Source organism: Furipterus horrens, unplaced genomic scaffold (genome assembly GCF_987537825.1).
Source record: "Furipterus horrens unplaced genomic scaffold, mFurHor1.1.pri manual_scaffold_8, whole genome shotgun sequence".
NCBI classification, from domain to species: Eukaryota; Metazoa; Chordata; class Mammalia; order Chiroptera; family Furipteridae; genus Furipterus; species Furipterus horrens.
Genome location: NW_028327178.1, coordinates 71306409 through 71332856, shown reverse-complemented (window position 1 = coordinate 71332856; position 26448 = coordinate 71306409). Strand labels below are relative to the sequence as shown.

The 26448-nt window shown below is 39.9% G+C and overlaps 1 long non-coding RNA gene across 4 annotated transcripts in view; it reads left to right on the top strand.

Moving 5' to 3' along the window:
- The window catches only part of LOC150003126 (uncharacterized), a 112783-nt gene extending 91981 nt beyond the window's left edge, over positions 1–20802 (top strand). For all 4 annotated transcript variants that reach the window (XR_016512747.1, XR_016512748.1, XR_016512749.1 and 1 more), the window contains exon 3: positions 20019–20802. This is a non-coding gene — a long non-coding RNA (uncharacterized LOC150003126). The remainder of the gene's footprint in view (positions 1–20018) is intronic.
- Positions 20803–26448: the final 5646 nt, after the last annotated feature.

Sequence of the window (26448 nt, the reverse complement as noted above, 5' to 3'; positions counted from 1 at the left end):
AGGTCAACTTTATCCTTATTGATTTTCTGTCTGCTTGATCTATCAATTACTGACAAGGAGATGTTGAAGTCTCCAACTACTTTAGTGGATTTGTCTATTTCTTTTTTCAGCTCTATTGGTTTTGCCTCGTGTATTTTGATGATATGTTGTTAGATGCATCTAATGTTATGTATTCTTAGAGAACAGACACATTCATTGTTATATAGTAGCCCTCTTTGTCCATATAATTCTCCTTGTTCTGATGTCTGCTTTGTTTGAAATTAATATAGCTACTGCAGCTTTCTTTTGACTACTGTTAGCATGCTTCATTTTTCTCCAGCCCTTTACTTTTAACTCCTCAGAGTCTTTATATTTAAAGTGAAATTCTTATAGAAAACATAAAGCAATTTCCCTAGAGTTTAAAATCTACATTTTAAACTAATCTAAGTTCATCTCCAAACAACACTATGCCACTTCACATGTAGTGAAGGTAACTGAAAACAAAAGGTTTTCAATTTGTCCCTCCTAAGCCTTGTGACATTATTGTCTTTCATTTCACTTATCTATATGCCATAATAACCAAATACATTGTTACTATTATTACTTTTAACAATTATCTTTTAGATATCAGGACAGAGTGTTTAGATTTGTTTCCAATGCGAGTAGTCCAATTTAAGAGAAGATGGTGAGATGTAAGCTCCCTCTAATAGAAAGTTATTCCCAATCCTCTGGAAAGCATGATATCATTAAACATCTGCAGAACACGTAGGATGTGAAGTACTGTGCTGGGCACCCTGGGCCATCGGATGACCACAGGACTCAGATACCATCTGCTCAGACCGCACATCTTAGATGAGGAAACTGTGGCCCACAGTGGAAAAGTGGTCTATCCTGGGCTATCCTGGAGAAAAAAGAAACTACAGATAAGCAGCCTGATCTTAAACTGAGTCCTGTACTGAAGAATAAAATTGTAGCAAAATAAATAAATAAATAAACAAACTATATATATAACTTAGTCTAACAAAAATAGAATAAAGACCATAAAATAAAGAACACTAAACCAACTGAGACTGACAACAATGCAGTGGTTTTGTAAGAGGAGGTCCCCAATTCTTAAGAAACACACACTGAAGCACACAGGGTTAAAGGGCTGTGAGATATGCAACTTATCCTCAAATGTGAATGTAATTATCTATGAATGATTGAGGAAAACCATGCACATATATATTAGGGTAAGAGAACAATAATAAAGCATATGGGGCAAAATGCTAGCAATGCACAAATCTGGGTAAAGGATATGAAGATATTTTTGCACTATTCTTGCAACTTTTCTATAAGTTTGAAATTATTTCCAAATAAAAGGTTTAAAAGGTAATCCTTTAAACCAACAGTCCCCAACATTTTTGGCACCAAAGACCGGTTTCATGGAAGACAATTTTTGCATGGATGGGTTCGGGGGCGGTGTACAGGGAAGGAGAGGTTGTGGGAGACAGGACAAGGAGCTCAGGTAGTAATTTAAGAGACTTCCCTTGCTCATCACTCACCTCCTGCTGTGCAGCCCAGTTCCCAACAGGTCATGGACCTGTCTGTACTGTTCCATGGTCCTGGGGTTGGGGACCCCTGTTTTAACCCTGTATTAGAACAGGTTGTAATTTGACATTTCTGGAAATCCCGAGATTTTTCTCCATATCTGTAAGGTCTTCATAGCACTGGTTCAAAAATGTCAAAATAGAGTTTAATTTTTGTTTATATAGACTGCTTTTCAGAGAGGTGAGTATACTAAAAATAGGTTATCATCATCTTGGGGAGAGAGGGGCCTGAAGAATATCCTGTGTAAGGGGAAATAACCCCATTCTATTACTAGGCAAATGGTTGCTAGATCTGGATCATAATTATGTCCAGGGACTTGCTCTCAACCAAAGTACAGCTTGGTTTGACTCTCTCTGGAATGCCCGCCACCGCTGCCCCAAACAGGGAGGGCCTCTTCTTTCCCTGTCCTTATTCAGAAGCATCCTGTCTTTAGGAAGTAGTAGTAAATGTGGAGAGAACATTCTTTGCTGTCAGTTATCCTCATTGTATTTGTTTTCCTGTTGAGCAGAAATACTTGCATCAATGTGTGTGAGAAAGAACCCCAGAAATTGAAGCAGGCAGCATGTCCATGGACACTCTGCAGGCCTCTTTCACACCCTTTTGCTCCTTGACCTGATCATAGCCACAGCTTTTGGAACCCATGTCTGGGTCCCAGGGTTTGCAAAGAAAGCAGGAATGAGGGTCAGTCCTCTATTCCCTATACCCTGTTCCCCTCTGCTGCAGTCACAGCATTGGCTGAGCAGCTCCCATCTCACTGCACCCGTCCTGGGTAACTATTACCTGAGTCTCATAGCAACTCAGAGAGGGAGGCATGCCACTGCATGAAAGAGACTCACAGGTCAAGTGGCTTTCCCAAGGTCAGACCTCTAACAACTTCCACAGGATGAGAAGCTAGACCTGGAGCGTCTGACCAGACATGCATTGCTCTTTCTGCTCCCTTTCTGCAGGTGCTGAGCTCTGGGCTTCTCCACCTCCTACACTGAGACCCCTCAGGAGGGTACCCCAATCATTATACCACAAAGAAGGCAAAGCCTGCCTCTGTGCTTGGCCCAGATGAGAGAGACAAGACCCTGAGACCAAAGCCCATTTACTTTATTTATTTATTTATTTGTTTATTTGTTTATTTATTTATTTATTTATGGTTTTTCAATTACAGTTGTCCCATTTCCCCCCATTTCTCTCCCCCATCCAGCCCACGCCCTTTCCCACAATCATATCCCTCCCCGTTGTCCGTATCCATGAGTCATTTATACACGTTCTTTGACTAAACCCTTCCCTTAGTTATCCCCCTTCTCTCCATCCCCCCTTCCCCCTCCCTCATATTGACTGCTATTCTGCCCTTTGTTCAATTTAGTTCTTTTGCTTGTGTTGTTCTTTACTTTCCTATATTAGGTGATATCATATGGTATTTTTCTTTCTTTGCCTGGCTTATTTCACTAAGCATAATTCTCTCTAGTTCCATCCATGTTGTTGCAAATGGCAGGAGTTCCTTCTTTCTCTCCGCTACATAGTATTCCATTGTGTAAATGTACCACTGTTCTTTGATCCACTCATCTACAGATGGGCACTTAGGTTGTTTCCAGCACTTAGCTATTGTAAACTGCTGCAATGAACATAGGGGTGCATAAGTTCTTTTGAATTGGTGTTTCAGGATTCTTCGGGTATAATCCTAGTAGTGGAATCACTGGTTCAAAAGGCAGTTCCATTTTTAATTTTTTGAGGTAATTCCATACTGTTTTCCATAGTGGCTGTACCAGTCTGCATTCCCACCAACAGTGCAGTAGGGTTCCCGTTTCTCCACATCCTCGCCAGCATTTGTTGTTTGTTGATTTGTTGATGATGGCCATTCTGACTGATGTAAAATGGTATCTCATTGTGGTTTTTATTTGCATCTCCTTGATGGCTAATGATGTTGAGCATTTTTTCATGTGTCTATGGACCTTCTGAATGTCCTCTTCGGAGAAGTGTTTGTTCAGGTCCTCTGCCCATTTTTTAATTGGGTTGTTTGTTTTCTTGATATTGAGTTGTATAAGCTCTTTATATATTTTGGAAATCAGTCCCCTGTCTGTGATGTCATTGGCAAATATGTTTTCCCATATGGTTGGTTTCCGTTTCATCTTGCTGATATTTTCTTTTGCTGAGCAGAAACTCTTTAGTTTGGTGTAATCCCATTTGTTTATTTTTTCCTTTATTTCTCTTGCTTTATTTAGGAGATGTATCCATGAAGAAATTGTTATGTGAGATATTGAACTTTTCTTACCTGTTTTGCTCTAGGACTTTTATGGTGTCGCGGCTTAAATTTAAGTCTTTGATCCATCTTGAGTTTATTCTCGTGTGTGGTGTAAGTCGGTGGTCTAGTTTCATTTTTTTTGCAAGTCCCTATCCAGTTCTCCCAGCACCATTTGTTAAAGAGGCTCTTCTCACTCCATTTTATGTTCCTTCCTCCTTTATCAAATATTAGTTGACCATAGAGGCCTGGGTTTATTTCTGGACTCTCTATTCTGTTCCACTGATCTATATGTCTGTTCTTATGCCAGTACCAGGCTGTTTTGATCACAGTGGCTTTGTAGTATTGTTTGATATCTGGTGTAGTGATTCCTCCTGCTGTGTTCTTCTGTCTCAAGATTGCTTTTGCTATTCGGGGTCTTTTTTGGCTCCATATGAATTTATGGAGTACTTGTTCTAGGTCTGTGAAATATGTCATTGGTATTTTAATAGGGATTGCATTGAATCTGTAAATTGCTTTGGGTAGTATGGCCATTTTGATGATGTTGATTCTTCCCATTCAAGAACAGGTTATTTGCTTCCATTTATTTGTATCTTCCTTAATTTCTTTCTTCAATGTTATGTAATTTTCAGAGTACAGGTATTTTATCTCTTCGGTTAAGTTTACTCCTAGGTACTTTATTTTTCTTGTTGCTATAGTAAATGGTATTTTCTTTTTGTCTCTGTCTCTGATATTTTATTGTTGGTGTACAGAAATGCCTTAGATTTCTGTATATTTATTTTGTACCCTGCTATTTTGCCAAATTTCCTTATTATATTGAGTAGTCTTTTAGTGGAGTTCATAGAATTTTCTAGGTATACTATCATCTCATCTGCATATAATGATAGTTTTACTTCTTCTTTCCCAATTTGGATGCCTTTTATTTCTTTTTCTTGTCTGATTGCTGTGGCTAGGACTTCCAACACTATGTTAACTAGGAGTGGAGAGAGTGGACAACCTTGTCTAGTTCCTGAATTCAGGGGGAATGCTTTTAGTTTTTGTCCATTGAGTATGATGTTGGCCTCAGGCTTCTCATATATAGCCTTGATTATGTTAAAGTATGCTCCCTCTATTCCCATTTTGCTGAGAGTTTTCATCATCAATGGGTGTTGTACTTTATTAAATGCTTTTTCTGCATCTATAGATATGATCATGTGATTTTTGTCTTTCATTTTGTTTAGGTGATGTATTATATTTATTGATTTGTGAATATTAAACCATCCTTGCATCCCTGGGATGAATCCCACTTGATCGTGATGTATGATCTTTTTGATGTATTGCTGGATCCTCTTTGCTAATATTTTATTGAGGATTTTAGCACCTACGTTCATCAGTGATATTGGCTTGTAGTTTTCTTTCTTTGTTGTGTCTTGACCTGGTTTTGGGATTAGGATAATACTGGCTTCATAAAAAGAGTTTGGGATTTTTCCCTCTTCTTGGATTTTTCGGAATAGTTTGAGGAGGATAGGAGTTAGTTCTTCCCTAAATGTTTTGTAGAATTTGCCTGTGAAGCCATCCGGTCCAGGGCTTTTGTGTGCAGGGAGATTTTTGATGACTGTTTCAATTTCCTTTTTTGTTATTGGTCTGTTGAGACTTTCCACTTCTTCTTGATTCAGTTTTGGAAGGTTGTATGTTTCTAGAAATTTGTCCATTTCTTCTAGATTGTCAAATTTTTGCCATACAGTTGTCTGTAGTAATTTCTAACTATCATTTGTATTTCTCTGGTATCAGTGGTTATTTCTCCTCTTTCATTTCTGATTTTGTTTATTTGTGTCTTCTCTCTTTTTTTCTTGATTGGACTGGCTAGAGGCTTGTCGATTTTGTTGATTTTTTCGAAGAGCCAGCTCCTAGTTTTGTTGATCTTTTGGATTGTTTGTTTAGTCTCTATGTCATTTAGTTCTGCTCTGATCTTGATGATTTCATTCCTTCTTCTTGCCCTGGGCTTTGTTTGTTGTTGTTGTTCTAGTTCTTGTAGCTTTATGGTTAGGATTTTTATTTGAGATTCTTCTATCCTTTTCAGATATGCCTGTATTGCTATGAACTTCCCTCTCAGGACTGCTTTTGCTGTGTCCCACAGGTTTTGGGCTGTTGTGTACTCATTGTCATTAGTTTCTAGAAATTTCTTGATTTCTTCTTTGATGTCATTGTTAACCATTCATTATTTAATAGCATGTTATTCATTCTCCATGAGTTTAGGTATCTTTGATTTTTTTCTCTGAGGTTGATTTTTAGTTTCAAGGCATTGTGGTCTGAAAAGATGCTTGATATAATTTCAATTTTCTTGAATTTGTTGAGGCTTGTTTTGTGTCCTATCATGTGGTCTATCTTTGAAAATGTCCCATGTGCCTTTGAAAAGAATGTATATTTTGCTTCTTTGGGGTGAAAAGTTCTATATATATCAGTTAAGTCCATGTGGTTTAGTGTGTTTTTCAATGCCTGTATATCCTTGGTGTTTCTTTGCTTTGATGATCTCTGTCTATTGTTGATAATGGAGTGTTGAAGTCTCCTACTATGAGTGTGTTGTTGTTGATATCCTTCTTGTGGTCTTCTAGTATTTGCTTAATGTATTTGGGTGCTCCTATGTTGGGTGCATATATGTTTATCAGTGTTATATCTTCTTGATGGATTGTTCCTTTAAGTATTATGAAATGTCCTTCTTTGTCTCTTGTAATTGCCCTTGCTTTGAAATCCATTTTGTCTAATATGAGGACTGCTACCCCGGCTTTTTTTTCCGGTCCGTTTGCTTGGAATATTTTTTTATATCCCTTTACTTTCAGTCTGTGTAAATCTTTTGTTTTGAGGTGTGTTTCTTGTAGACAGCAAATATGTGGGTCCTGTTTTCTTATTTATTGTGTTACCCTATGTCTTTTAATTGGAGCATTTAATCCATTTACAGTTAAGGTTATTATTGACGTGTATTTATTCATTTCCCTTTGTACCTCTGTTCCTCTCCTCTTTTTTTTTTCTTTTTTCTTCTTTAGAACATTCCCTTTAGCATCTCTTGCAATGCTGGTTTGGCGGAGATGTATTCTTTTAGTCTTCCTTTGTCTGAGAAACTCCTTATTTCACCTTCTATTTTGAATGAGAGCCTTGCTGGGTAGAGTATTCTTTGTTGTAGGCCTTTGTTTTTCATTGCTTGAAATATTTTTGACCATTCCTTTCTGGCTTGTGATGTTTCTGTTGAGAAATCAGTTGATAGCCTATCGGAGCTCCCTTGTATGTTATTTGCTGTTTTTCTCTTGCTGCTTTTAGGATTCTCTCTTTGTCTTGGAATGTTGCTATTTTAATTATGATGTGCCTTGGAGTGGGTTTTTGGGGGTTCCTCTTCATTGGAACTCTCTGTGCTTCCTGAACTTGTTTAACTTTTTCTCTCATCAGGTTAGGAAAATTTTCTGTCACTATTTCTCCTATCAGTTTTTCAATTCCATGCTCCTTTTCTTCTCCCTCTCTAATTCCAATGATCCTGATATTATTTCTTTTCATACTATCCTGTAATTCCCTTACATCTTGTTCATATTTTTTCAATCTTTTTTCATTTTGCTGTATTGTCTGGGAGTTTTTCTCTACATTATCTTCTAACTCACTAATCCGATCCTCTGCTTCGTTTAGTCTGCTTTTGACTGATTCTACTGTGTTTTTAAGTTCAGAGATTGAATTCTTCATTTATTCCTGGTTCTTGTTAATAATTTCTATGTCTTTTTTTATGGTGGTGTAGTTCTCTGCAAGTTCCCTGTAATTTCCTTGGAGCTGCTGGTTACTTCCTTGGAGGTTGTCATAGTTGTTTTTAAGGTTGTTGAGTATATTGAGCTTCTTTACCACCGTTGTTTTGAATTCCATGTCTGACATTTGGGCTATGTCTATTTCATCTACCTCTCTTTCTGAGGATTCCTCTTTTCTTTTCATTGAGGGGTTACTTTTGCATCTTACCATGTTGGATTCTTCTTATTTGTTTTTATTTTGTGGGAGATGGTCTGCTTTGACTTCCCACCTTTGTGGTGTGAGATTCTTTATAGGAGATCTGGGGGTTTCAGTGGTGTAGTCTCTTTGATCTCCTGAGCCTGATGTTCTTGGGTTACCCTTTATGTCATTTGTTTATGCTGTCTGGTTATATTTCAAATGTTCTTTGGTAGGATCTTCCTTCTGGCTAGTTGATTGAGAGTCACTCTGTCCACTTTGTCTTGAGTTCTTTTGTGGAGATGCTGTTAAAAACATAAACACACAGCCAAGACAGGTGACCCACACCCTCAAAAATATTCCCTACCCTCTATCCCCCTATCGTCAGCCAACGAGCCAATATTAACATAAATATAAAGAGATTAGAGCTTTTATAGTATAAGAAAAATAGATAAGAGTTGTTTTTAGGGAGGAAAAATATGATTTTTGATAGAGGGGATGATAGATTTATAATACTTGAGACTATGCAAGCCAGTAGGTAATATTTACATTATATGTTAATAAAAATAGAAGAAAAGGATGGAATAATGCAGAATGTAGTAAGAAAGTAAGATTGTATTGTATTGGATTTATATAGTAATTATATTCTATTTAGAGTGAAAGAGGGGCTAAACTAGACACACAAACAAATAAACAACGATTAAAAAGGAAGGATGAAAAGGAGAGATTATATACAACATATTAGAAATATAGTGGGTTTTTGTCTTTTTGTTTTTCTTTTCCCTTACTTCTTCTCCCTCCCCTCCTCTCCTCTCCTCACTTTTCCTTTTTTTTTAAGGAAGGGAAAAAAAAAAAGAAAGGAATGTTTTTACTCAGTTCAGCCTTGGTATGTCGTCTTCTTTTTCTGAGTTCCCCAGCTGGTCTAATGTGGCGGTTCAGAGTTTCTTGTTCCTTGCAGCAATGTTGTGCGCCCGCGGTGGCCGGCACGGTGTGCTTCCTTGCCACCCGCTGGAGCCAGCTGAGGTGTCCTTGCGCACCCCCTGCATGCGTGGTGTGGCCTGAGAGCTTGCCCCGCGATTGGCACCTATTATAGCTGGGCCGAGGTGTTTTCGTGCCCGTGCGCCCATGCCTGAGCTGAGCTCCGGGAGTTGGTCTCTCTCCTCTTAGGGCGGGGCCCCGGACACTTGTGCTCAGTGGAAATGAGCATCTGTGAGTCGCTGCCGCCCGCTGTTCCCTCACCCGTATAGGCTGGAATGAGCAGAGCCTGAGCAAGTGGTCTGCGTTCCGGCCTGGGGCCGGGCGCCCACTGGAGCTGGTTAGGGGTGTCTATGCACTGTATTCTGCGTGTTCAGTGGGCCCTCCCTGTGCCCGTTGGGGCACTGATCTTATGTCTGTTGGGGAATGTCCGAGGGGCACCTGGACTCATGGCCCCACGCACCTGGGCCAGTGAATGAGGGCACTTCCCTATGCGCACCCCCGCGACCCAAGAGTAGGGTTGGGGAGTGGATGAGCGTGCCTCTGCGCCTGCACTCCTCAAGAACAGCCTACCACCCCCAAACTTTCCACCCGTCTCCGCAGTCCACTAGAGAAAAATATAAAGGAGAATTATGTTCTCACTTGCCTGGCCGCACGCTGTCTTCTGTCCTTCAGTGCCAATGCCACTTGGTCAAGTCCCATCTCTGCCAGGGGGCAGAGATCCGCTCTCCTCCTGACTCCTCTCTGTGGAAGCCTGTGGTCGCCAAAAAGCCTTTGTGTACTTCCAGCTGCAGCTCAGGCAGCCACCCCAGTCAGGAATCTCATTTCATCCCCTTTTCCTCCGCTATCCTCACTAAACAGGTTGTTCCCAGATGGTTTTTCTCTAATCCAGCAGTGCCAAGGCCAGTGTCCAGCTGCTCACTGAGATGCTTTGTCTGCAATTAGCCCAAACTGCAGACGGGTCTCGGGAGCCTGAAAGCGCAGACTCCCCTCACTCCTCCGCCATCTTCTACAAATCAAAGCCCATTTACTTTGAATACCATCCCAAATGGTCCAGAACCTGGAGTGGTGTTGTTGCCCCAATTTTATGGAAAAACTTGCTAATGGACAACAAGAAGACTCAGATGGAAAAGATTTGCAAGGTCTTGAATGGGGCACTATGTCCAGATATTATCTCTTGAAAGTCCCAGAATGTTCTGTTTCTCTAGGTTTGTTCTCTAGGTACACCTTTATATAAGCTGTCCACTGTTGCCTGAGTATCCTCTATATATCCCAGGCCACCAACGAAACTGCCCTGGAACCCCCTTCAAAATTATCTTCCCTTGAGTGCTCTAGAAGACTTGCTCAGCCATATTCTGAGAACCTTGTTGCCACCTGTACTGAAACATTTGCCACTTTGATCTGGTTACCTAACTGTCTGTTCGTGTTCTCAGCAGACAGTGCAACCTAGAGTCAGGGCTTGGTTATATCATCGTTGTTTACTTGACAACTAGCAAAGTAGCTATGAAGGAAGGAAGAAGGAAGGAAGAAAGGAAGGAAGGAAGGAAGGAAGGAAGGAAGGAAGGAAGGAAGGAAGGGAGGAACAAATGGACAAAGAAAGAAATGAGGCCCAGGAGTCAAGAGCCTTAGGTTCAAGTCATGGCCCAATTACTACAGTAGTCCCTCTCTATATTGCGGTTTACTTATCGCAGCCTCACTGTATCATGAGATTTTTTAAAATATTATATTTAATTATTTATCATGGATTTTTTGCTATATCGTGGGATTTTGTGGTACTGTATACATATGTTGTTAAAGTTACATAAGTTTAAGAGTGTAGAATATGTTTAAGAACATAAGTAGTATTTATATAAGTGTAGAATGGGTTAATAAGGGAGTGGGAAAGGTTAATAAGGGACTGGGAATGGTTTATAAGTGTGTGGGAAGGGTTTATAAAGCCTTAAAATATATATAAATACTAAAATAAATGTAAGGTTCCTACTTCACATATTTTCAACTATCGCGGGGCGGGGGGGCGGGGGGGTCTAGAATGTAAAACCCCTGATAAGTGAGGGAATATTGTACTTCTTTAATTTCAAGCAAGTGAGATTCCTTCTTGCTGGCCTCATCTACATAATTGTGTGATTCTTCTCTTGTTATAGAACAGAATTGTTCCAACAAAGGGGTAATGTCTGAAAAAGCATTTTTACATGTAAGATACTACCCCACATACATTATAGTGTAGGGAAGAGGGTGCAGTTAAGGAGTTTTGTTAAGGGAAAGTGCATTGTAAGAGCTACTTACAATAGTGGTTCTCAAACTTAGCTGCTCATGGAATCACCTGGGGAACTTACATCTTTTAATATTGCATATCCATTAACAAATTATTATAGCTGTAGTTATTAATACTATACCACTCATAAAAATAACTCAAAATGGATTGAAGTCTTAAATGTAAGACCTGAACTATAAAACTCCACAAAAAGGAAAAAATTTTCTTGACATTAGCCTTGATTTCTTGCATATGACACCAAAAAGCATGGGCAACAAAAGGAACATGTAGTTAGTGGCTATTGTACAATACTAGAATAATTCTAAAATTTCTGACATTCAAGGTATAAACCAAGAGACTTGGGGACAGATGGGGCATCATAATTTCTTCCTTCAATTTAAGGAAAGCTTCAGAAGAGTAAGAAGGCCCTGGGCATCTCTGGCTTACATTAGGACAGTGAGCGCTCAAAATGCAGATCGGCTGCGGACTTTAAAAGTAAAAGATGACCCTAGCTGGTGTAGCTCAGTGGATTGAGCACTGGCCTGCAAACCAAAGGGTCACCGGTTTCATTCTCAGTCAGGGCACATGCCTGGGTTGTGGGCCAGGTCCCCTGTTGCGGGCACACAAGAGGCAACTACACATTGATGTTTCTCTTCCTCTCTTTCTCCCATCCGTTCCCCTCTAAAAATAAATAAATAAAATATAAATAAATAAATAAAAGTAAAAGATGGGCAGGGTGCTCAGATAAAACTGTTAACATGTGACACAGAAAGAATTATAGAGAAAAATTCCCATAATTGTCCAGAGAAATTAACTGCAAGCTGGCAATCACACTGATGACTTCAGTGTCAACAGGCAAAACAGTCCAGGTGCTTGTTTGTACACATTATGAGGAAGGATGCCCTGAGACAGGCAGCCAGGACATAGGGGCAGGATGTGAAGGGCTACTGAGTCTAGGGAGCAGTTGACCTACTCTAATGAGGCCTTTGGAGAGAATTAATGAAGGGACAGAGTTATGGTAGAGAGAGGACAGTTACTGGAAAACAGAAATAGCCGTAGGGGAGGTTGCCTGCCAGGTGCTGCACCTTCGTAGAGGGAGGAGCCGGAGAACCCACACCTTGCCTCATTCTCCCAATCCTCATATCACTTGCAGATGCCTCCCATTGTCTGAACCTGACAAGAACCAGGAGCAAGTGCACACAACAGGGTTCCTGGGAACAGCAGGGAGGAGAAGGGTGGAGAGGGAATCCGGACAGGCCAATGGGGGTGGTGGTGGTGGAAGGAGTGAGTGGCTAGAAAAAGGGGATTAGAACAAGAACAATGTTCAGGGCAAGATCATAAGAGACCCACTGTGTGAAGATGATGCCACAACTCCTCTCTCCAAGTTGTCATCATGGGAGCAGTACAGTGGAGGCGGGGAGAGGCCGAGAGTGCAGGCTTCAGGGCTTCATGGCCTGGCTTTGAGTCCTGACTCCATCACCTCCTAATGGAGTGGTTCCAGAAAGTTCCTGCTGGGTGGCAATTCCTTGTGGCCTCTGGTGTTTCTGCACGTCTTGTGAGGCGTTGACTGCCTTTGCCCTGAAACTATATTTCCAGGAATGTTGAATTGTGAAAATTAGGGTTCAGGGAGCTGGCACAAATGCTGGCACCAGCTTCCACTATTTCTATAATCAAGCTCATGGTCTCCTGTGTTCTGCCGACACCTAGGAGATTGTGTCAGGCTAACTGATTACTCTGTAGATAGGATAAGATTTCATACCCTTCACAGCTCTCAACAGTTACCCCACCTCTCTAATTCTCAATTTCCTCAACTGTAAAAGGGGAGTAAAAGGGCTGTGGTGATTGCAAGAGGTTACACACATAAAGGGCGCATGTGCCACAAATGTTTCAAACTCAAAAAATGCAAAACAAACACTGTAAAATGGTACCTGAAGCCCACAGTAGGTAAAAAGACAGATTTACATGGTTCTCTGAATGAACTGTTTTCAAAAGTTCTGAAATAACTTCAACATATGAGTACAGAACAGATTTGCCACTCATAACTTTTGAAAAATATCATGAAAAAGAAGAGAAGATGAAAAACCAAACATCAAAAATCCTAGTTTCAAAAATACAGATTCCAGACACATCAGTCTGGCCAGTAAGATGCAGATTCCTGAAAACATTCTACAAGAGATGATTTAACAAATTGTTTGTGAGCCTGTGGAAAAGAACACAGCGATCATCGATCATTGGAAGACAGCATGAATTCACAAATAACACATTGTGCTATACTAATTTTTTTTTCTGAATCATTGGATTAATCATCAAAATAGTGTGAAAAAAGTATAGCTTGATTTTCGCAAGAACAGGTGATGTGGGAAGGAAGAATTTGGTTTAAATGAGAATATAAACAATGTATCTGTTGACCTGATTTCTAATGGAGTGCCAACTCTATTATGTACATAGTGTTTAGCCAAGACTAAAGATATAGAAAACATGTCTGAAGATGACACAAAGATGGGAGGAATAGCCAGCATGACATATGTCAAGTCCAGAACCATGAGCTGAGCCCAACAGGAATAAAATTAAGTTCTTCATTTGGGTTCTTCACTGGCCAGACAGTGGTTATCTAGAGTAAGCCTGGGATTTTAGTTACCTGCAGGCTTGGTATGAGTCACAGGTATAGTACAGCTACTGAAAGAAAACACTCCGGTCACATTGAGCTGCATTATCACAGTAACATGCCTGATGTCCCAGACATGTGCCACTATAAGGTACTGTGCCTAGTGCCTTGTGTACAACTCTTTTTAACCCTTAAAACTGTGCTCCAAGATTGTACAGTTGGGAGATGGAAGTTCCAAGAGCTGAATAGCCATGTTCATGCAGTAAGTCAACAGCACATCTAGGAGTCAACCCTAAGTCTGTGCAACCCCTTGACCTGTTGAGACCACTACATCACAGTCCAGGGGCCTTGGTCATACCACATCAGAGGAACTGTGCTCAGTTTCCAGTCACTCTCAAGGCCACATCATGGGAGAAACTGCTGAAGAACTAGAACAAATCAACCTGGAGAAGATGGAGGAGTGAGATGTGAAGCCTAAATGCATGATCATGATTTACCAGATCTCTGGGTCCTCTCCCTGCTCACCTCTCAATCTTGTCTCCCGCTATGGCCCTGCATGAGCCTCCATCTTCCTGAATTCAATCCTACTGACCTGCTGGCAGTCGTATGAACCACTCCTCTCTCACACCTCGAGGTGCTGCACCTGCTGTTTTGCCCTCCCTGTGGCTCACCACTTTCACCTGGCCAACTCCACCTCATCCTACGGATCTCAGCTCCCTCTGGGAGGCCGCCTCCTCAGACCCACACCTCATCCAAGTTCATCTTCCTGCTGCAGGGTGACTGTCAGCTAAAGCTCCTTCAAAAGACACCACAATACATTTTCTGCTTGATGACAGAGCCTCTAACTCACCAACCCTCAGGGAAGACTCAAAATAAGAAAAGTTATTTTTAAGAGCTCCTACAAATATGAAACATTTTATCAAAACTTAATTTAACAAATCTAAAATACCATAACAAATAGATACTTTCATAATGGGAATTGAAGGTTTTGTTTTCCAGAACTCCTAAAAGTTGGTGTGCTAGTGTCTATACCCCAGGAGAGAACAAAAACCTTAGCAGTGACTATGGGAGGCTCCCCTCAAAACAGGTTCCATCTTTTTCTCTAATATGATCAATGGGAGGCCCTACTTTTGATATTATTCTATATCTTCTTTATTTCTTTAGTGTATTATATTGATTATGTTGTTACACTATCACAATTTTTTCCCTTTTGCTCCCCTCTGCCCAGTACTCCCCTTCCACCAGCAATGCCATGTCCATGGGTCATGCATATAAGTTCTTTGGCTTCACCCTTTCCTATATTATTCTTAACATCCCCCTGTCTATTTTGTACCAGTCGATTATGCTTCTTAATCCCTGCACCATATCCCAATTTCTCCCCTTTCCCCCAGCCAGCTGATAACCCTCCAAATGATCCCCATACCTATGTTTCTGTTCCTATTCTGGTTTGCTTAGTTGGATTTTGTTTTTATTTTTTAGATTCAGTTGATAGTTGTGAGTTTGTTGTCATTTTAGTGTTCATAGTTTTGATCTTCTTAAGTAAGTCTCTTTGACATTTCATATAATAATGGCTTGGTGACGATGAACTCCTTTAGCTTCACCTTGTCTGGGAAGCACTTCATCTGCCCTTCCATTCCAAATGATACCCTTGCTGGATAGAGTAATCCTGGATGCAGGTTGCCTTTCATCACATTGAATACTGCTTGCCAGTCCCTTCCTGACTGCAAAGTGTCCTCAGAGAAATCAGCTGATAGTCCTATAGGCACCCCCCTGTAGGCAACTCTCCACCTCTCTTGCTGCCCCAGGACTCTGTCTTTATCTTTCACCTTTGGCATCTCAATCATGGTGTGTCCTGGTGTGGTCCCCTCTGTGTAAAGCTTGCCCAGGACCCTCCGTGCTTCCTGGACCTGTATGTCCATCTTCTTTGCAAAATTTAGGAAGTTTTCTTTATTTTTTTCAATTCCTGCTTCCTCATTCTTCACTGATTGACTTTTTTTCTTCCTTATGTTCTAAATCATTGATTTGAATCCCAGTCTCCTTCCCTTCACTATTGATTTTGTGTAGATTTTCCTTCATTTCACTTAGCATAGCCTTCACTTATTCCCTTATGCATCTGTCATACTCAAGCATATCTGTCAAGCCTGTGAGCATCTTTATCACCAGTGTTTCAAATTCTGCATCTGTTGTCTATCTCCTCATCTGTGAGGTTGGCTGTCTCCTCATTGCTTAGTTCTCCCACTGGAACCTTAATCCGTCCCCACTTCAGGGCCATACTTCTCTGTCTCCTCATTCTGACAGGCTCCTGTGTTTGTTTGCCTCTGCATCCTAGGTAGAGCTGTACTCCTGTTACGTTGTAAGGGGTGGAACCTTAGGGATTTGTCAGTACAGGGCAACTGGTTTCACCATGTTGTGGTGCTGTATGTGGGGGAAAGGGGTGGGCGGTAATAGAGGGAACAATGCTGCTTGCTCAGCACTTGCCCCTTTTCCAGGCACTTCTTCCACTTTTGTAAGCGACTGGAGCCTCTCTAGCTGTTGTTCTGGTGTCATTCCCAGAGTGGGTGGGTCTGCAGACATTCTAGGACCATTGGGGCCCTTTAAACAAGTGGACTCTGCTGAGAGACTGGCAGTTTCTTCCTCTGCCCCAGCCCTCACTGGTTTGCCAGTCAGAAGCAATGAGGCTTGAATTTCCCTGTCACTGGGACCATGAGCTGCCCAGTCTGGTCTGATACTGCAAACACTCCCCAGGTGTCCCTCCCGACTTTTTAAAACATGTGACTGCACTTTCTGCCAGCCTGCCACTGCCCCCACTGCCGCCACTACCACACTGCTTCCTTTCCACCCCGGCTCTGCCCCTTCTGCCTGTCTGAATGAGTATTTCTTCTTTATATCTTTGTTTGTTGAACTTCCATGCAGCTTGATATTCTGGAACTTCTGGTTGTCTCTAGTTTTGAGGTAGTTGTAATTCTTCTTAGTTGTAGAGAGAGACCCAGGAGTGTCTGTCTAGGCCTCTGTCTTGGCCAGAAATCCTTCCATATCTTCTGAGATGAGGTTTCTTAACTCGAATTTCAGAAGACCAAAGTGAGCAATGAATTGCAAATAAGAATTCTGAAAGTGCCTGGCTGAAAAAGGGTAGGGAATCTGACAGATAGGTTTGGCAAGAAAAAAAATCACCATTGTGTTTTGGAGTTACTAAAATGATACCATACTGGAGGAGACAGTGACTTGGTGGAACTATGTGTTCCTTATGATCAAGTCAATGAAATACACATTCTCTATCTGCCAGTTGGCGCCCATCCAATCAGGAGGCAGCTTGATAGAGAAAATGCTGCCTTGAGGACCACCAACTGTGTGGCAATGCTATGGAGCATCCAGCCTCAGAAGGTGTCTTTATTTGGTCTATGTTTTGTGTCGCCAGAGAGCTTGGTCTCCTATAAAGTAAACCATGAAAGACAAGATTAACATAGCCTAGAACCAAGTATTATCAGACAGTGCTCTGTTTAAAGTACTGGCCTGCAGTCTGCCAAGATTCCTCAGAAAAACCATGCATGGTACAATTCTCCTCTCCATCCTCATTCACATAATGTTTTAATGGACAATAAACAGCTAGATTTATAAACAAGCAGAAAGGAGTTGGAGATGTTAGTCTAAAACTGAGAGTTTTATACTCTGTAAGTAGAACTACATGCAAAATCCAATTCAGACAATAATCTCACAGTAAGAGAAATGACCTTCAGAAAGAGAATGAAATGGGGTGAGGAAGGCAGAAATTAGTGTGTTTTTGATGCAGCTGTGGATATCATGGGCTTCCTTCTTGAGTTTTCATTTTTTTTTCTTTATTACCTTGTCCAGTAGTTAGAGCTGACCCTCTTGAGGCAAGCATTAGTGTACACACTGCTTCTTTTCTGTTTCTAGGTGTTGTGAGTGACCTTCAGGAGCATAGGAAATCTTCCTTCAATCCAATGCTACAAAAGTAGCAAATACTTTCCAACATTTACCATGTTCCCTACATGTGGGGGAGGAAAAATTTTAAATTAATTCAAATAAATAAAAATTTTCTAACAAATAAGAAGGCTCAGAACTTCTGTTCGAACACTAACAGCTGCCAACATTGCCGTCCACTTTTGAATGGTGTTGTCAGAAAACTACCTTCTATCAAGCCAGCACCTTTGTTTTCTGGTTGGTGAATGGAACTAACTTTATAATCAGCAACTGTCAGCTTTCAACCAGCAGCAGCTATCCATCTGGAGTTTTGAGGTGGATTTGCCCCCTCTTCAATGCTGTCCTCTTGAAGGGTACACATTATCTTGTCCTTCCTGTTGACTGTCTGATCCTTAGCTGATAAGGAAGGAGGGCTACAGGACCTAAAGACAGTGGAGGAAGCAGCAGGCCAGCAAGAATGGGAACTCAGTCATAATCCAGCAAAGGGGAAAGACCATCACCCCATTTTCTTCTTGTACCAGTGAGAGCTTTACCAAGGTACTAGTGCCTTTGGCTCCTGCCAAGGGACTCCATGGGCACCCAAGGCTCCAGGTCAGTGACAGGGCCTACAACACGATAAGGGAAGCTAGGAAGATAATCCAGGAGGTGGGATAGTCCCAAAGGGGAGAGGACACTGCCTACATGAATTGGATGGTGGACCCCGATGCTAGGTGGTCCTGTGAGTGTGGCCCTGGAAACAGTGAATGTGGCCCTGTTTGAAAAAAGAGTCTTTGCAGGTGTAATCATGTTAAGAATCTCAAGATGAGATCATTCTGGATTTAGGGTGGGCGCTATCTGCAATGACAGTTGTCATAAGAAAAAAACAGAGGGAGATTTGAGACACAGATACAGGGGAGGCCATGTAAAGATGAAGACAGAGACTAGAGTGATGTGGCCACAAGCCAAGCAAAGCCAGGAGCCACCAGAAGCTGAGAGAGGCAAGGGAGGATCCTCCCTAGAGCCTTCGTAGAGAGCACAGCTCTGTGACACCTTGATTTTGGACTTCTGGCCAAGTCAGCATCTATGTTAATGCAATTTATACTGACTGCTCCCAGTTTTGACCCTGACCCAGTTTCTTGTCTGTGTCTTTCAAATATTCAGTTTTGTTGTTTTTTTTTTTTTTCTCCTCAGGTCTTCTTCCTTTATGGTTTTCAAACCCTTCCATAAGTTGATTGGATTGGCACTGCTCACCTTCCAATTTGTCAAAGTCCCTTTGAAATGAAATCCAGGAACTAGATTGTGGGCTGTGAGGGATCTTATCATATTACCACCATCCAAACATCATACATATTAGCTCTTCTCTCTATGACATCCTCATTACCCATGACCACAAGAACAGTCTGTAGCTGTTCAATAATCGGTGCTGATAAAATGTTGTAGCAGGAAAATGTATGACAAATCTGTTCAGCAAGTCTGCAACCTTACAGCTAGCATACAAAGCTGTAGGTTCAAGTAACTTTAAAGTGAATTTGAATTCACTCTAAAGCCTACTTAGATAATTCAAACAAAAGAACTTCTTGGATTTCATGGTCCATAGAGCTGGGGGAGCTAAGCAGGGGTTTGCATCTGGGATGTAATGATTTCAAATCCAGATTTAAACTATCATGCATTATACTGGGCCATCTGTATCAATTCAGCCTAAGGCAATCTGGCAAACCCCTTTTCAATTCCATATTCTAAGTACTCAATTGTACATTGAAGACATGATTTGAGCGTTTAATGTTTTTCCCACATTTTCTATGTTTTTATTTGAAGTAGACAATTGGGTCAGACTAGAGGGACTTGGAGTTATTATAAAGGTCACAGGTAGAGTTTTAGCATTATAAAAATGCCAAATAAGGATGTCTTTTCTATAGTTAAGCAAGGAGTATTTCAAGAGAGGATAACTCTGTTTAATATAATCATTTAATATATTATACATATGATATACAAATATATCTATTACTATTTATATCATATAATGTCTAAAAATGATAACTATAGCTATGCCACTAGTAGATCAAAATGAACTGGGAACCTCTTTGGCAGAATGTAGTTCTGTCTTCGTATAACTAGAGCAATATTGGCTTGGATATATGGATAACCTTGCAATTCCAGGAAAAGGGGCATCTATATGGCCTAACATGCTGAGCCTTACCTCTAACTCTCAAAGTGGATAAACCAGATATGGCAGCCATGCTTGGTCTCAGTCATCTGGCCATTCTGAAACTAGATTTCCTTCTCACACACACTCCCCTTTCCTGCCATCTCATGTCCAAGTAAAATGTCATCAACTACAAATTACCATAGATAGGCTCTCACTGGGGAATCAGAGGCCTATGTAGGCTACTAAGGGAAGGCCTATGATAAGAAGGTTATTTGAAAAAATAACCTGCTGAAGTTTGTAGTTTTATTGTTCCTTTTTAGAAAAAAGAGAAAGTTTACAAGATGCAAAGGTCTCACACAATATATTATCACTTATTATTGTTCTCTTTACACAGGCGCTGACTTGGCCAGTGTTGGGAAGAACATGGACAGCATGAATGCATTTGAGACCCATCCATCATGGACACACAGAAATAAACCACAGTGGGAAAGGAGAACTCGATGACAAATAATAGTGGGCCACCCTGTTCCAAAAGGAAGCCAACTGTCCAAGTGTGTTGAGTTTCCCTCTGTAATTCTGAGGCTACAACAAAACCTAGCTTGTCTTGCCAAGATTTGAGAGACTGGTGTTTGTCATACAAGAGTTTAACTAAATCCCAGACTTAACAGAACAGTTTCCATTCCCTTAGACCTAAATTTTAATTGGATGAACTTGAATAAAAGCCAAAGATTTTGATAACAGGGGTTTGCACGTGGTGGTGCCATATCTGTGAAAATGCTTCCAGATGCACGCAACACAGGCCACGTTCCTAAGAAATTAATTATGAGCAGATGCCTAAATGAAATTAATAGCCTTCCATTCCTAAGCCCAGCTTGATACTAAGGTCCATGGGCCCACTAAAGAAAGGCTAATTGCAACTGCAGCTAGTCCATGTTCCTTGGTTCGATCTGGACCCAAACAGGGGCTGTAACTCTCCCCAAAGCCTACACTTATGATCTGAAACCCATCTTTCAAGGTCCTGCATTTCTTCTGAAGAGATATCTGAAAGACCACCGAAGGGTACAGAAGATACAATGTAATTCCTGGGAATCATATTACTTTCATTTTTTTAGTCAAGGGAAGCAACCCATTTTTCCTATATTTTAATAAAGATGTGAACCAAGAACTAAAAACTCTAAGACCTAATATTACTTCTTTTTTTTTTTTTTTGGTTTTTCAATTACTGTTGTCCCAATTGTCCCCCATTTCTCTCCCCCACCCAGCCCACTCCTTCTCCCACAATCATTTCTCTCCCCGTTGTCCATGTCCATGAGTCATTTATACATGTTCTTTGACTAAACCCTTCGCTTACTTATCCCTCTTCCCTCCCTCCCTCCTCCCCCCTATTGACTGCTATTCTGCTCTTGGTTCTATTTAGTTCTTTTGTTTGTGTTGTTCTTTAGTTTCCTGTACTAGGTGATATATGATATTTTTCTTTCTTCGCCTGGCTTATTTCACTAATCATAATTCTCTCTAGTTCCATCCATGTTGTAGCAAATGGCAGCAGTTCCTTCTTTCTTTCTGCTACATAGTATTCCATTGTGTAAATGTACCACAGTTTTTTGATCCACTCATCTACAGTTGGGCACTTAGGCTGTTTCCAGCACTTGGCTATTGTAAACAGTGCTGCTATGAACATAGGGGTGCATAAATTCTTTTGAATTAGTGTTTTACGATTTTCCAGGTATAATCCTAGCAGTGGAATCGCTGGTTCAAAAGGCAGTTCCATTTTTAGTTTTTTGAGGTAATTCCATACTGTTTTCCATAGTGGCTGTACCAGTCTGCATTTCCACCAACAGTGCAGTAGGGTTCCCGTTTCTCCACATCCTCGCAAGCACTTGTTGTTTGTTGATTTGTTGATGATGGCCATTCTGACTGGTGTAAAATGGTATCTCATTGTGGTTTTTATTTGCATCTCCTTGATGGCTAATGATGTTGAGCATTTTTTCATGTGTCTATGGACCTTCTGTATGTCCTCTTCAGAGAAGTATTTGTTCAGTTCCTTTGCCCATTTTTTAATTGGGTTGTTTGTTTTCTTGATGTTGAGTTGTATAAGCTCTTTACATATTTTGGAAATCAGTCCCCTGTCTGTGATGTCATTGGCAAATATGTTTTCCCATATGGTTGGTTTCCTTTTCATCTTGCTGATGTTTTCTTTTGCTGAGCAGAAACTCTTTAGTTTGATATGATCCCATTTGTTTATTTTTTCCTTTATTTCTCTTGCCTTAGGAGATGTATTCATGAAGATATTGTTACGTAAGACATCTGAAATTTTCCTGTCTATGTTTTCCTCTAGGACTTTTATGGTGTCATGGCTTACATTTAAGTCTTTGATCCATCTTGAGTTTATTCTCGTTTGTGGTGTGAGTTGGTGGTCTAGTTTCATTTATTTCCAAGTCCCTATCAAGTTCTTCCAGCACCATTTGTTAAAGAGCCTCTTCTCACTCCATTTTATGTTCCTTCCTCCTTTATCAAATATTAGTTGACCATAGAGGCCTGGGTTTATTTCTGGACTCTATTCTGTTCCACTGATCTATATGTCTGTTCTTATGCCAGTACCAGACTGTTTTGATCACAGTGGCTTTGTAGTATTGTTTGATATCTGGTGTTGTGATTCCTCCTGCTGTGTTCTTCTGTCTCAAGATTGCTTTTGCTATTCGGGGTCTTTTTTGGCTCCATATGAATTTATGGAGTACTTGTTCTAGGTCTGTGAAATATGTCATTGGTATTTTAATAGGGATTGCATTGAATCTGTAAATTGCTTTGGGTAGTATGGCCATTTTGATGATGTTGATTCTTCCCATTCAAGAACAGGTTATTTGCTTCCATTTATTTGTATCTTCCTTAATTTCTTTCTTCAATGTTATGTAATTTTCAGAGTACAGGTATTTTATCTCTTCGGTTAAGTTTACTCCTAGGTACTTTATTTTTCTTGTTGCTATAGTAAATGGTATTTTCTTTTTGTCTCTGTCTCTGATATTTTATTGTTGGTGTACAGAAATGCCTTAGATTTCTGTATATTTATTTTGTACCCTGCTATTTTGCCAAATTTCCTTATTATATTGAGTAGTCTTTTAGTGGAGTTCATAGAATTTTCTAGGTATACTATCATCTCATCTGCATATAATGATAGTTTTACTTCTTCTTTCCCAATTTGGATGCCTTTTATTTCTTTTTCTTGTCTGATTGCTGTGGCTAGGACTTCCAACACTATGTTAACTAGGAGTGGAGAGAGTGGACAACCTTGTCTGGTTCCTGAATTCAGGGGGAATGCTTTTAGTTTTTGTCCATTGAGTATGATGTTGGCCTCAGGCTTCTCATATATAGCCTTAATGATGTTAAGGTATGCTCCTTCTATTCCCATTTTGCTGAGTGTTTTCATCATAACTGGGTGTTGTACTTTATCAAATGCCTTTTCAGTATCTATTGATATGATCATGTGGTTTTTGTCTTTCATTTTGTTTATATGGTGTATTACATTTATTGATTTGCTAATATTAAACCATCCCTGCATCCCACTTGATCATGATGTATGATCTTTTTGATGAATTGCTGGATCCTGTTTGCCAATATATTGTTAAGGATTTTAGCATCTATGTTCATCAGCAATATTGGCTGTAGTTTTCTTTCTTTGTTGTGTCTTGATGTGGTTATGGGATAAGGATAATAACGGCTTCATAGAAAGAGTTTGGGATTTTTCTCTCTTCTTGGGTATTTCAGAATAGTTTGAGGAGGATAGGAGTTAGTTCTTCCCTAAATGTTTTGTAGAATTAACCTGTGAAGCCATCCGGTCCAGGGCTTTTGTGTGCAGGGAGATTTTTTATTACTGTTTCAATTTCCTTCTTTGTTATTGATCTGTTGAGACTTTCCACTTCTTTTTGATTCAGCTTTGGAAGGTTGTATGTTTCTAGAAATTTGTCCATTTCTTTTAGATTGTCAAATTTCTTGCCATACAGTTGTTTGTAGTAATTTCTAACTATCATTTGTATTTCTGTGGCATCAGTGGTTATTTCTCCTCTTTCATTTCTGATTTTGTTTATTTGTGTCTTCTCTCTTTTTTTCTTGATTGGACTGGCTAGAGGCTTGTCGATTTTGTTGATTTTTTCGAAGAACCAGCTCCTAGTTTTGTTGATTTTTGGATTGTTTGTTTAGTCTCTATGTCATTTAGTTCTGCTCTGATCTTGAGGATTTCATTCGTTCTTCTTGCTCTAGGCTTTGTTTGTTGTTGTTATTCTAATTCTTGTAGTTTTATGGTTAGGATTTTTATTTGAGATTCTTCTATCCTTTTCAGATATGCCTGTATTGCTATGAACTTCCCTCTCAGGACTGCTTTTGCTGTGTCCCACAGGTTTTGGGCTGTTGTGTGCTCATTATCATTAGTTTCTAGAAATTTCTTGATTTCTTCTTTGATGTCATTGTTAACCATTCATTATTTAATAGCATGTTATTCATTCTCCATGAGTTTGGGTGTCTTTGATTTGTTTCTCTGAGATTGATTTCTAGTTTCAAGGCATTGTGATCTGAAAAGATGCTTGATATGATTTCAATTTTCTTGAATTTGTTGAGGCTTGTTTTGTGTCCTGTCATGTGGTCTATCTTTGAAAATGTCCCATGTGCATTTGAAAAGAATGTATATTTTGCTTCTTTGGGGTGGAAAGTTCTATATATATATCACTTAGGTCCATGTGGTTTAGTGTATTGTTCAATGCCTGTATATCCTTGGTGTTTCTTTGCTTTGATGATCTGTCTATTGTTGATAATGGAGTGTTGAAGTCCCCTACTATGAGTGTGTTGTTGTTGATATCCTTCTTGTGGTCTTCTAGTATTTGCTTTATGTATTTGGGTGCTCCTATGTTGGGTTCATATATGTTTATCAATGTCATATCTTTTTGATGGATTGTTCCTTTAAGTATTATGAAATGTCCTTCTTTGTCTCTTGTAATTGCCCTTGCTTTGAAATCCGTTTTGTCTAATATGAGGACTGCTACCCTGGCTTTTTTTTCCGGTCCGTTTGCTTGGAATATTTTTTTATATCCCTTTACTTTCAGTCTGTGTAAATCTTTTGTTTTGAGGTGTGTTTCTTGTAGACAGCAAATATGTGGGTCCTGTTTTCTTATTTATTGTGTTACCCTATGTCTTTTAATTGGAGCATTTAATCCATTTACAGTTAAGGTTATTATTGACGTGTATTTATTCATTTCCCTTTGTACCTCTGTTCCTCTCCTCTTTTTTTTTTCTTTTTCTTCTTTAGAACATTCCCTTTAGCATCTCTTGCAATGCTGGTTTGGTGGAGATGTATTCTTTTAGTCTTCCTTTGTCTGAGAAACTCCTTATTTCACCTTCTATTTTGAATGAGAGCCTTGCTGGGTAGAGTATTCTTTGTTGTAGGCCTTTGTTTTTCATTGCTTGAAATATTTTTGACCATTCCTTTCTGGCTTGTGATGTTTCTGTTGAGAAATCAGTTGATAGCCTTATCGGAGCTCCCTTGTATGTTATTTGCTGTTTTTCTCTTGCTGCTTTTAGGATTCTCTCTTTGTCTTGGAATGTTGCTATTTTAATTATGATGTGCCTTGGAGTGGGTTTTTGGGGGTTCCTCTTCATTGGAACTCTCTGTGCTTCCTGAACTTATGTAACTTTTTCTCTCATCAGGTTAGGATAATTTTCTGTCACTATTTCTCCTATCAGTTTTTCAATTCCATGCTCCTTTTCTTCTCCCTCTCTAATTCCAATGATCCTGATATTATTTCTTTTCATGCTGTCCTGTAATTCCCTTACATCTTGTTCATATTTTTTCAATCTTTTTTCATTTTGCTGTATTGTCTGGGAGTTTTCTCTACATTATCTCTAACTCACTAATCCGATCCTCTGCTTCGTTTAGTCTGCTTTTGACTGATTCTACTTTGTTTTTCAGTTCAGAGATTGAATTCTTCCATTCTTCCTGGTTCTTGTTAACAGTTTCTATGCTTTTTTTTATGGTGGTGTAGTCTCTGCAAGTTCCCTGTAATTTTCTTGGATCTGCTGGTAACTTCCTTGGAGGTTGTCATAGTTGTTTTTAAGGATGTCGAGTATATTGAACTTCTTTACCACCATTGTATTGAATTCCATGTCTGACATTTGGGCTATGTCTGTTTCACCTGTCTCTCTTTCTGAGGATTCCTCTTTTCTTTTCATTGAGGTGTTATTTTTGCATCTTACCATGTTGGGTTTTTCTTGTTTTTATTTATTTATTTATTTGTTTGTTTTTTTGGCAGGGGAATGGTCTGCTTTGACTTCCCTCCTTTGTGGTGTGAGATTTTTTATGGGAGATCTGGGGGTTTCAGTGGCGCAGTCTCTTTGATATCCTGAGCCTGATGATCTTGAGTTACCCTTTATGTCTTTTGTTTATACTGTCTGGTTATATTTCAAATGTTCTTTGGTAGGATCTTCCTCCTGGCTAGTTGATTGAGAGTCACTCTATCCACTTTGTCTTGAGTTCTTTTGTGGAGATGCTGTTAAAAACATAAACACACAGCCCAGGCAGGATACCCACACCCTCAAAAATTATCCCCCATCCTCTATCCCGCTATTGTCAGCCAACGAGCCCGTATTAATATAAATGTAAAGAGATCAGAGCTTTTATACTCTAAGAAGAATAGATAAGAGTTGTTTTTAGGGAAGAAAAATATAATTTTTGATAGAGGGGGTGATAGAGTAATAATAGTTGAGACTACGCAAGCCAGTAGGTAATATTTACATTGCATGTTAATAAAAATTGAAGAAAAGGATGGAAAAATGCATAATATAGT